We start from the raw sequence: 10,913 nt of genomic DNA on the forward strand, positions 1-10,913 counted from the left end.
TCATCAACTTTTGGCATGAACCACAAGTTGGGCCAGAGCAAAACAAAATTATATGGAACAGAGGGCCATGTTTCTCCGCACACTCAGCTCTGTGCCTTGATGTTCGCTATTGCAAGACCTGGCTGTTTATGCTCTCACCATTTCAAGTTAGCCATTAATTACTACTTCAAACTTATTTGAAGATTAGTCAAAAATGTATTTAATTAAGCAGAAAATTGAGGAGATCAAGATCAACAGGGGGCTTGAGACAAGGTGGGTCCAAACAGAAGGACTTGGTAAGAGACAGCATATCACATCAAATATAGTCATGATGATGAACCCTAAAACTACAAGAAAAAATAACTTTAACCAACCACATTAAGTTGCCTTGATTTGGACTGCTGCCCAGCTGGGCCATCCCAAATAAGTTCCCTTGGTTAGTTTGCCTTGCCTTTAAATATGCATCCAAAAGGGATTTGATTGCATGCTTGGTCTCTAAAAAGAAGTCAGTTTCTCTATAAAGTTGCTTCCAGCAAGCCATCTGGGGTGATGGGTGGGTCGGATTTGGATCCAATTGTAACCATTGCTGGATCTAGATAAAACCGAGGATCTGTCAAAACATGCCTTTTAATTCAACCTCAGATCAAACACAACAAAAGGAAAAAACAAGATGAAAGATCGAGAGATGATAATGAAATGAGAAGCACAAAAAAAATAAAAAAAGAGCATTGATATCAAAGAAGAAGAAGAGAAAGTACAGAAAACGGTATGAGGTATCTCTCTCTCTCTCTCTCTCTCTCTATGATACCTGGATTGGTCAAAGCTATTACTCGAGCTTCTATATATCCTTGCAATCTCTTTCATTGCACCTAGGGGTGAAGATGTCTTTCTTTTTTAGGATGTATTTTTCAATAAAATTATATTACGACAAAGAGAAAATATTGCCTCTATTGCTGTATTATTTCTGGGAAAATGTGAGATCTTTGAAGACAATTGTATCCATAAAAGATGCCATTTGATGATATTTTAAGATATTGTGGATGTGACAGTTCATTTTGAATAATAATGTGCATAGAAACACACGATCAGAGAATACGTTTAAGATATGAGATAATTTACAAGGATTGAGGAATTCATTGCCCAAGGATTTAAGGATTATAAAGGTAGCATGTCAAACCCCCCAAGGAACCATTAGCAAACAGGATCAAAATTTAGATTTAATCAAGCAACTGAATCATGCTCAAATTTAAGACTAATCACAAATCTAGAGTCAAAATTGATCAGAAGATTCAGAACACAATCAAATAATTGCTGAAATTCTTAAAACTTTGGATGAAAAAATATGTACTATGGACCTCAGAAGTACTTTATTTACCTCTCTTTCTAACTCAAATGACATAATGGATGGTCTGACCAGCGAAGATTGCTCCAATGGACAATAGCTTCTACAGAAAACAACTCGTGATGAATGACACTTCCTCTTCTCAAAACCAAAATTATGATGCTCCGATGGTCACCAACTCTGGCAGAGGATGGCAGGTGGTGGTCATTCCTGCAGGCGATAGGTACAGCAACAATTGAGCCGACAGATGGCAGCTAAAGTCAAAGACGATGGAAAATGCTAGGACAAAAAAAACAGCAGACTGAGGTTGCCGCAGAAGGTGTTGTAGTTGAGTGAGATTTTGTCTATACCAGTGAAAACAATTTCCAATATAGATCTGCATCCACCAAGCACCCAAACCATCCTCAATATAGGCTCTTTGCTATAAGCCATTTTTCTGGTGGTGGATGAATCAGGGGCACAGCAGCTACATCACTGTTTGTTGAAAATATTACTGATGATTTGCAAAGGATAACTAATTGTCTACTTGATAACTGAGCAAACTTTTCTTAGGAGAAAGAGGTCTTCTCCAATATATCACTTCTCAGTTCTCGCCACTCTTTAGAAGCACTTTTTTCACGATCCCAAGGCACACTACCTAGAAAATTTGCTTTCCTGCCTGTTGCAGTGGTAGTCGTAACCCTAGATCAGTGACTAAACCACCTAAACAAGTAGTTTCTTAAATAACTATCTAGTAAAAGACTTAGCTAAGATACAGATAACCAAAAGGAGTAACTAAAGACCAACAAATGAATACATTCTATAATTTGTAATAACTATTCTTTAGACATTGTACCAAAGCCTCCTGTACACCATATTCAAGCTTCAGCTTATCTTGTTAACATGATGTCATGGACAGTCTTATTTGTATTATCCCCAAAAGTTTCACTTGCATCCAGATACCGACTCCATCATAGACTGCATATGTCTGTTTTATAGATTTCCAAACCTTTTCCTTTTTCTTTTGGTTTGACAACCGGGTGCTAGGTATAATATTAGATTGAGCCCAAAAGGTATACTCCAGATATTGGACTCTAAACCTCCTTCAACCTGCTAAACCTTATGCTCAACCTTTAGCTCGTTGGATGAAACCAATATATCTTCATCCTATATTTTTCTCGTCAAACACAAGTAGTCACAGAGCAGTTACCAACCTTTTACCAGCATTTTGCATAATTTTTTTCCACTCTTGAAACCATATTGTTCAAAAAACTAAATTCTACTTAACACTCACCTAGATATTACCAGCGGGGCATCTCATAAAAACATAACCAATTAAGTCAACATGAAGCACCTTTGTCCTGCAAGAAACAATTAGAAACAGTAACAACAGGTGACTGCAGGAGATCGCAAAACAGTAAAAAGCTCAGTGGCTTGCCCGTGAATCACTACTGAAGACATGTTCACCAAAACTAACATCATGTAACAAACAAATCTCGCAAAACCTGAAGCAAGTGCGAAGCATGAAGTGAATATCGTTTATGGAAAACTTAATTAAGACATGACCCACTACAAGTAGCAGACAAAAGCTACTTTACTAATAAAAACAGTTTTTTTCTTTTCTTTTCCTTTTTTCCCCTCCTTGCAAATAGCTATTGATAAGCATTTTCTTGGCTTCTTTTCAGCAGGATTTAGTATTTGAGAAGAGCACAACAGCGTTATCAAATTCACCACAATTACTTGGTGTTGAAAATGTTGTTACGAGCAGCTTGTCAGCAAAGAAAGCATAGCCTTCTTCCACAACCTGAAATAAATGACACATTTGCAGACCTACAACCTAAGTGAACCAGATAGAAATTAAGAAGAACAATAGATCATAACCTGGTGAGCACGGCAGATAACGTGCTCCTCTAGAAACTCTGTGACTTTTGTCAGTGCCAAAGGTATAGGAGACTCAACCTGTGTCATTTATTTCCCCTCGCTGAAATGTGGAAATTGTAGGCAGAAAAGAAAGGGAAAATGGCAGGAAATAGAAGGAAATGTCTGATTCGAGTTCCCCTCGCCCGTGGAATTCCCTTTGTGATTGAAAAAGAGAGGAGAACTCGAGAAGAACAAACCTGCAATCGAGCTGCAAACAGCAGAAGAGAAGAGAAGAAGCGTGAAAATAAAGTCCGCGAACTCCCTGGGTCCAGCAGAGCCCTCCTTCTCTCCCTCTCTTTCTCTCGATCAATGATGGATTGATTCTCTCTCTCTCTCTCTCTCTCTCTCTCTCTCGGGGCTCAAATGTGAGCTACCGTTTGCTGCTGGAAATACACTGGTCAGGAGGAATTTTTCTATTTCATCAAAAACGGGAAAAGAAAAGGACCGTTGGGTGGGCTAGTTGTGCTTCAAATCTTCGGGGGAGGAGAGGGAAAGGTCCAGAGCGGGAATGATGAATATTTCTGTCAAGAATTATGAAGAGGGGCAAAAAACAGAGTATCGAGAGTTTAGAGAGACAGAGAGCAAGAGAAGAACAAGATTACGTGGTTCGGCAATACTGCCTACATCCACCAAGAAGGAGAAACAAATTTCATTAAACTGGTTTTTGTCTTGTGTTACATCGATGCTATGCTCTTCTTTATATAGGCAGGGGAGAGGCATGGGATAAGGATAACAATTCCTTAGCCATCAAGAGAAACTTGAGATAACAAAGAGAAAACCGAGATAGCAGCTAATCATTAGAGAAAAATTTGAGATCTCGATATTCAGATTTGTTGCCTATCCAAGAGAGATCTTCGCTGGTTCTGCCTCATCAAGAGAGATCTTCGCTCGCTGGTTCCACCTTCTTCCTTAATAAGATAATAACAATCTCCCCCTCAAGTTGGTGCACACATGTCTATCGGTCCCAACTTGTGAATTATAATTTGATGTTTTTCCTTTACCAAACTTTTGGTAAATATATCGGCCAATTGCTTGTCGCTTTTGACATGAAATGTTGGAATAGTTTTATCTTGGATCTTCTCCCAAATGAAATGGCAATCAATTTCTATATGCTTGGTTCGTTCATGAAACACCGGATTAGCTCCAATGTAGTTATAACAACCCGACCCACTCCCGGGCTCGGGCCCCTGGTTCGACGGATCCCAACCCGCCCCCTAGCAATTTCGGTTCCAATCCTAAAAAGGCTAGGAACCAGGACAATCATCTCATTAATAGCCTCCCATTATAAGCCCTTGAAGATTCCTCACAATCTTCGATACGGGACTAAACATCTGGGGTGTTACAATCCACCCCCCTTAAAGCACACGCGTCCGCGCGTGTGGGACCCCAGGTCCGAGTGTTGAAACTGCTCTGATACCACTATAACAACCCGACCCACTCCCGAGTTCGGGCCCCTGGTTCGACGGATCCCAACCCGCCCCCTAGCAATTTCGGTTCCAATCCTAAAAAGGCTAGGAACCAGGACAATCATCTTATTAAAGCCTCCATTTATAAGCCCTTGAAGATCCCTCACAATCTTCGATACGGGACTAAACATCTGGGGTGTTACAATCCACCCCCCTTAAGGCACACGCGTCCGCGCGTGTGGGACCCTAGGTCCGAGTGTTGAAACTGCTCTGATACCATTATAACAACCCGACCCACTCCCGGGCTCGGGCCCCTGGTTCGACGGATCCCAATCCGCCCCCTAGCAATTTCGGTTCCAATCCTAAAAAGGCTGGGAACCAGGACAATCATCTCATTAATAGCCTCCCATTATAAGCCCTTGAAGATTCCTCACAATCTTCGATACGGGACTAAACTTCTGGGGTGTTACAATAGCGGTCATGTTGTCACACATCAAGTTCATGAGTCCATTAGTTTCAATATTCATATGCTTTAGTAAGACTTTAATCCATATCAGTTCACATGTGCATGCTGCCATGGCTCTGTATTCGGCTTCTGTGCTTGACCTGGCAACTACTGATTGTTTTTTACTCTTCCATGTGACAAGATTACCTCCAACAAGAGTGCAATATCCAGAGGTTGATCTCCTATCATTTGGGTCGCCTGCCCAATCAGCATCACAATATCCAATGACATCTAATGTCTAACCTCTCTTCATTAAAACTCCTTTCTCTAGAAATACGATAACAGACCTGCATTCAGTTTTCCTAATCAGATCTGGATTTTCTTATGAAATCCAATCGGCCAAATCGGCATATGAATCAAACGTTAGATTATATATTAGTGTGGACACCCTAGTGATACCCAAATATAAAGATTCGGGTCACTCGTTGGAAGAAAAATCCAAACCATTGATGCTCTCACACCATACTCCACGTGCTGCACTAAAACTTTATTGGATGCTCGTGGATGTTGTCCATATCCTGACTACACTCTGAGTAATCGTCTTTTAACTATTAACTAGTGGGAAATTTAGGGCATAAATATTCCTTCTACGAGCTGCACTTATTCGTTTTCTTTTATACAAGTCAAGTGAAGGGCAGATTATGCAGGAAGTTACGAATGTAATAGAAGTGAGCCGATCTCAGCTGGAGTTCAGTTAGGCCTAGGCATTGGGCCGGCCCGGGTCGATAAGGAGTCCAGCTGGGGCCCATCCGACACCCAAAACCCAAGCCTGGACCTGACCTAACATCCTCAACCTGGGCCCAGGCTTAGCCTGACACCCAAAACCCAAGCTTAAACCCAGTCCAGCTCAACCCGATTAAATTCAAAGTTTATTTTTAATGTAAAATACTATATAAATATAAATAATTGTAATAAAATATTATAATTATAATTATATATATATATATATATGTTAATGAAATTAACATTGAAAAATCTTATCGAGTCAAACAAGGCTTAGTCAAGCCCACCCGAGCCGGCCCCGACACCTTTTTTTTTGGGCCCGAGTTGGGCTAGGTACCCAATCCGACACCCAGCCTTAAGTTCAACTCACGCATTGTTTGGCTCAATTCATTTAAACCTGTGTTACTTGATTCTCTTTTTTTTAATGAAAATAAAACCATGGAAAGAGTGTTAAAAATTCATAAAAAAAACATTGGCATGCAAAGATTAATAAACAGGAAGACACGAGTCAAGTCGAGCTTGAACTCGAACTCGACTCTTTTATAATTCATAACTCAAGCAAGTTCAAGTCGAGCTCAAGTTGAGCATACACAAACAAGTTCAAGTCGAGTTCAAATTGGTTCGATTCATTGTATATCCAAGCAATATAACCAATGTGCGAGTGAAAGAGTGCATGTGACCAAAAAGTCTAGTTGCGATCAACTGGTTCAGTCTACATCTAAGTGACAGACCTCTATTGAATACTAACAATCGACCACTTTTCACACCTGAAATTTATATGTAAATTTTAAACATTTTAGCTTAGCATATATAAAAATTCTCAAATTTTTTATTACAGCTTCGGTTAAAATTGTGAAACTATAGTTTGATCTATGCAACGAAAAATTACTGGCTCCACCAAGGCTTGCTTATTGGGCCGACCCGACACTTAAAACCTGAGCCCGATTCTGGCCCGATTAAAACTAAAAAATATGTATATTAATATAAAATAATACATAAAAATAATTAATCTTAATAAAATATTATAATATATAATAATCAATAACATTAATATTAAGAAAAATCTTATCGGGTCGAACCGGGCTTAGTATGGCCTACTCAAGCCGATCCGCTAAGTTATCGGGTCAACCCAATGCCTTTTTTCGAGCCCATGTCCAGCCAGGTATTGTGTACACGACCCAACACCCAGGCTTAGCTCCACCCTCTTGATCTAATGGCTGGGGTCCTGATATTGGCACACACATGTCGAGCATCTGCTGTCCTACAAATGATTTAGCTTACCACCATCTAGTTCTTACTTCAATGCGATTGACTTCAACTGAACAAACCCTTGTTTTCTGAATTTAAACATCTTTGAATGACTGTTTCTCAGATTTAGTTCTAGATGCATCTTCCATGATACTTTCACTAGAAATTATCCAAATTTTTTTATTATGAACCTTAACCAACTAACTAAATTATAATGTGGAATTAATTAGCTTAAGACAAAATGGACTTGATATTTCATACCACCATAGGGGAAATTAAATGAAATAAGACGACTGCAATCTCTTAAATGTGTCACAGTTTTAATATTAGTCTCTTTCTCTGTTATCTAAAACATGAGAATACATTATTGTTGCCAACGGCGTAGATACCGGACCACTTGGGTGAGGGATATATATAGTGGATACCAAGCCACTTGAGTAAGGGATAAAAACCATATAACACTAATTTAATATAAACCATGCTTTAGTTTAAGTATTGTTGTAAAAAAAATCATTTTTACTATCCAAATTTTGATGTTGTAAGAACAGTTTATTTTTTTATTATTAAACATTATTTAAGTAAAAAAATAACCACTAACTTAAGGTATGTTTGTCACCAAATTACTCTTAAATCATATCATAACCATAAGGTTAGATTGCAAAAAAATAAATAAATAATAATAATAGTTGATTTTAAGGGGTTTGGTTTTTTTTTTTTTCTTTATGTAAGTGATCTAGTTACAACACAAATTTGATACCAATAAAGCAACACCTGAATAGGCAGATGCACTTGTCTGTGTGGAAGTGCATGAATATAAAATCAGATGATGTTTTAAATGGGTTGGATCAGCGACGTCTAAATACATAGTGATTGAAAATGACAAGACACTCACGCAAGATGGCCCAGCCGATAAGAAGTCGGGCTCGGGCTGGCTTGGACCGACACCTGAAACCTAGGTTTGAGCCCAGCCAGGGGCGGTCCAAAAGGGCCCCTTCATGGGCCCTAGCTCCCACCTTTTTTTTTAATTTACATGTAATTTTAGAAAATTTCACTTGTCTTACATAAAAATTTTGAAAAATGATATTTCGGCCTATGTTAAAATTTAAAAACTTTAATTTGGTTTTTCTCATAAAAAATTTTGGCTCTGCTCTTGTCACGTATAACCAATCAACAAAGGCATAAAAACAATGAAAGGGACATAAAAAGAAATAGCAAACGAAGCAAGGATACAAAATGGTAAAGAACAGTAACCATAACAAGAACAAAAGCAAGAAGAGGAAGGAAGAGAAAGAGATAATCAAAAGAAGACAACATCATGCCGCCAATTCAAAGCATGAGGTGGACATTTGCCTTGACAATGCATTTGATAGAAGCAACACTTGCTGTGAGTTTTTGAGCATTCTGTTGTTGCGCTCTTCCCAAACCTACCACAAACAAATGAACCAAGACACTACCACATTAGCTACCAACTAGTAACCCTGAAAGGCTTATCCTAACTCAATACGTCTTAATATCATCATGATAGCACCTTTCAAAAAAATATTAATCCAAGAAAATCTTCCGATCAATGTATAAATTAAATTTTATGAAATTTTAAAAAAAATTGAATAAGCTTTCCTAACTTTTATAATTGGATTCATACATTAGAATTTTCCCAACTTGTATAATTTGATTCATACATTAGAATTTTAACATAACATATTTAATGTCTTTTACTTATTTTATATAATTATGTTTCTGAAAACAACTTAAACATTATGATGCACATTCAAAGATCCTATCAAATGAGTAAAAATTAAAAATCAGTCGCTTAAATATGGTCATTATAGGGGCAACGTTAGCAAGTTTGTAATGCTTTTAGTGACAGACTTCACACACACACATATATATATATAAGAAATTGGTATATGACAAATTATCTCGATCTTTTCAAGGTGAAAGGTTAAAGGAAAATTAATGAGAAAAAAGAGATAGAATATTTGTTTTAGTAAGATAACATTGAAAATGAATAACAATATGATGCCTTATGGGTCATGCATCTAAGTGTCAAGTACCTATCAATTTCTTACTCTTTCTCACACACTCACACATTTATACATATATATATATATATATATATATATATATATATATATATATATATATATATATTGGTGACTTTCTAGTTTTTCAGAGTCACCCAACCATCTAATTAGGGTCATCGATCTAACATAATAGTAAGTCAAAAGAAATCAAAGAAAGAAGTTATGGATATTTTGGTTATTTAATATTATTCTAGACTTTTTCCTTTTAATTTTTCTCTCAATATCTATATGTTTCAAATAGACGGCTCTTATTAGATGGTTGAATGACTTTGAATATAAAATTAAATGAAACAATGGAAATTCTGGAAAAAAAATGAAAAATCATAAATTCACGTGAGCTTGTTTCCTCACCATGTAGCAACAGCTAAGCTGACCAAAGACCTGTTGCCAAGAAAACAATAATAATTAACAATATAATAACAATAATTAAAAATACAGCCCGCTAGATTTAAGATCATGCTTTTGGCAGTCAGAGAATAAAACATGTAGAATTTCGTGCTTCAAAACGCCACGATCGACACTGGACTGCTCTTTCATGATACATGTAGATGTTGCAGCACAAGATCTCAAGTTTATGTCACCAGCATATGCTCAACTTAGCTGGAGCAACTATTTGCAAAGTCAAATTCAGCAGAAGAAGAAGGCAAATAAGGATAGGTAGGTTCGCTTTGCACTTCTTCTTTGTAGTATGTGTAGTACAACCTCAGATAGGCTTTGAAGGTTAACTGGGTTTTTACTACGATGGTGTCTTACGGTATGCAACAAAAATATGAAGTCTGATGAAGATAAAATAGAAATATTTTGTGCTTCAATTTTCTTGTCTGAGGTAACACAAGTTTTAATCTTATGTCGATTTATTCACCTTTATCTCCTTAATTTATGGATAGTGATGAAGGATGTGGATGGAGAGGAAGTGGTGGAGGAGGAACCCCTCCTCCATAGACCACCTGCGCTGCCCGATAGACGGCCCCCAACAGACGGTGCCCACTGCCTCCTTCCTCCACCATCAAAAGCAAAGCGGAGGTGGACAGCAGGGGGGTGAATCCCGCCTCCCCTTTTGGAAATTCTCTACCCACGATGGGTAGAAGCAGGGGGAAACGCCGGGTGGCTGCCCCTGCCGTGGCGAGCCTCTTTGTGGACAATGCCCGGCGCATGGCCTCGATGCCATCTAGTGAACCCACCGGCAACGGCTGGGAGAACTGCACCGCTGGGAGAGGATAAATATATATATATATATGTGTGTGTGTGTGAGAGAGAGAGAGAGAGAGAGAGAGAAGAGGGGAGGGAGGGAAAAAGAGATTGAAAATTTGGGCTGTTCCATTTTAGATCAATAGTTCTGATCAATGGCGTAGCCACATGTGGACTGGTGGGGCAGTTGCCCACCAAATTCTTTAAAATTTCTTATATTTTACATTGACAAATTTAATATTTATTTTCAAACATATATGAGCTCCTTGAAATATAAATGTTTTTAAACAGATATGCCCCAACTAATTTTTCTAGCTCCGCCTTTGATCCTGATTGAATTGATGTTCCTAAGCGTATAGGAACAACAGAGTCAGTATATATATATATATAGACTCTGTTTCTAGGCACCCATTTTGAAACGAGCTCAAAACTAGTATTCCTGTCAACGAACACGGGCAAGCCCGTCACTGGATAAAAGCAAGAAATGGCTTCTCACAGAATAAAAGCCCGTCATTGATTTCTCTATTTCTCTTCAAGGA

The 10,913-nt window shown here is 38.1% G+C and overlaps 1 long non-coding RNA gene across 1 annotated transcript; it reads right to left on the reverse strand.

Annotated features, from left to right (window-relative positions):
- Positions 1–218: 218 nt before the first annotated feature.
- On the reverse strand, positions 219–3,883 carry LOC116245647 (uncharacterized). Its single transcript, XR_004170573.2, has 4 exons — positions 3,418–3,883; positions 2,595–2,661; positions 1,355–1,531; positions 219–589 (listed from the first exon to the last, which is right to left on the reverse strand). It is a non-coding gene; the product is annotated as an uncharacterized LOC116245647 (long non-coding RNA).
- Positions 3,884–10,913: the final 7,030 nt, after the last annotated feature.

The sequence above is a fragment of the Nymphaea colorata genome, chromosome 1 (genome assembly GCF_008831285.2).
Source record: "Nymphaea colorata isolate Beijing-Zhang1983 chromosome 1, ASM883128v2, whole genome shotgun sequence".
NCBI lineage: Eukaryota > Viridiplantae > Streptophyta > Magnoliopsida > Nymphaeales > Nymphaeaceae > Nymphaea > Nymphaea colorata.